Source organism: Octopus bimaculoides, chromosome 7, assembly GCF_001194135.2.
Source record: "Octopus bimaculoides isolate UCB-OBI-ISO-001 chromosome 7, ASM119413v2, whole genome shotgun sequence".
Taxonomy (NCBI): domain Eukaryota; kingdom Metazoa; phylum Mollusca; class Cephalopoda; order Octopoda; family Octopodidae; genus Octopus; species Octopus bimaculoides.
This window is the reverse complement of record NC_068987.1, coordinates 22,999,912-23,002,060: the sequence shown is the minus strand read 5'-3', so window position 1 is coordinate 23,002,060 and position 2,149 is coordinate 22,999,912.

Here is a 2,149-nt window from a genome sequence, read left to right as displayed (position 1 = left end):
TTGCCTATTGACTATAGATCTACCAACGGTAGATCTATAGTCACGCCACCAGTCATTTACGATAGCAGCAAGTGAGAGAGTTTGTGTCGTTCATGCCTTTCCCAAAGTTATATTCTTAGTAACACAACAGAAACTGCTATCACTGAGAATGATTGACAGTTTTACTCATTGCTGGCAGAATCGTTGGCACGCCGGGCGAAATGCTTAGAGGTATTTCGTCTGTCTTTACGTTCTGAGTTCAAATGCCGCCGAGGTCGACTTTACCTTTCATCCTTTCGGGGTCGATAAATTAAGTATCAGTTGCGTACTGGGGTCGATCTAATCGACTGTCCCCCTCCCCTAAACTTTCAGGTCTTGTGCCTAAAGTAGAAAACAACATTTTTCCTCTCTCTCTCTCTCTCCACCTCTCTCTCTCTCACTTCTTCCTCACTGCCCTCCCTTTTCTCTCTGCCCCATCCTCCCTCTTTTTCACTCCCCCTCTTTCTCTTTCTCTTTCTCTCACTTCTCTCTTTCCCCCTATCTCTCTCACTTCTCTCTCATTCACATCTCCCTTCAAAACTTCTTTCTTCTTTCTCTGTGTGTGTGCGTATGCGCGCGTCCCTCCCACTCTCTATCTCTCTCTCTCTCTCTCTCTCTCCCTGTCTCTCTAATTTCTCTTTTCCTTACTTGTCTCTATCTCCCTTGCAGTTTCACTTTCACTTCTTTATTATTTCTGTTTTCCTCCCCCCTCTCTCTCTCTTTCTATCTATCTCTATCTCTTCCTCTCTCTTTATTCCTCTTTGCCTCTCTCTTTCCCTTTTCCTCTTTCTATGTTTAGCTTGTTATCTTTCGTTCTTTCATTTGAATAAATTTTTACTTAAGTAATTAAAACATCTCACACACACACACACACACACACACACAGAATATAAAATACACGCCCCCACCACCACCGATACTACATGCCTCTCACTCACGTCCCTACACAGCACTACCACCACCCCCTATATGTACACTGTATAATGCACATATACACATATAAGCCACACACACACACACACGTATAAACCAACACACACATGCATATAACACCACAATGCTTATAACACAACATGCATACACTACTACACACACACACACACACACATACACACTCATATATATATATATATATATATATATATACACACACACACACATACATATAAATACCTTCACCCATACACAAACACATACCACCCTACACATACCATGTACACACGCGCACACACATTCACGCATATGCATATCTTTACCCATACATATACACAAATGTATACCACCTCACATACACGCTCACACACACACACACACATACACACACATACACGCACATACATAAGCATACATACCAAACCACACATACAAGGCACTGCATACACACACGCACTACCATTACACACGCACACATATCACAACGTTCACACATACACACAATACTCACACACGCTAACACACGCCACTGTATACATACGCATACCAGCATCACACACACATGCATAAGAGCGTGCATGTGCATGCCACAGTGCGCACATATACAGCCACACACGCATATATTGCAGCACAGACACTACTAGATATATACACACACCTATATACCACAATGCATACGGATATACACCACTTCTATACACACACACACAGATACATACACACCACTATATGCACACGTACACACACATTACTTTACACACACACACACACGTACATCACTATACGCACACATACACTTACACACTCACACATACACACATCACTATACGCACACATAGACACACACACCACTATGCGCACACATACACTCACACACACACTCACCACTATACGCACACATACACATACATCACTATATACTCACGCACACACATCACTATACACACACACACACACACACATAAAACTAAATAAACGTAGGAAGGAAGAAAGTGGGAAGGGGTTAAAAGAGAGAGAGACAGAGAGACAGAGAGAGAGACAGAGACAGAGGAAGGGAGACAGAGACAGAGAAAGGAGTGAGAGGGGGTAGGTGGAAGAGAGAAAAAGGGACAAAGCGGAGGAGGAGGAGCAGAAAGAAGGCGTAAAAGAAAATGCTAAGAATGAAGTCAACAAAACAATTGAGAATGTCGTTGCAAAA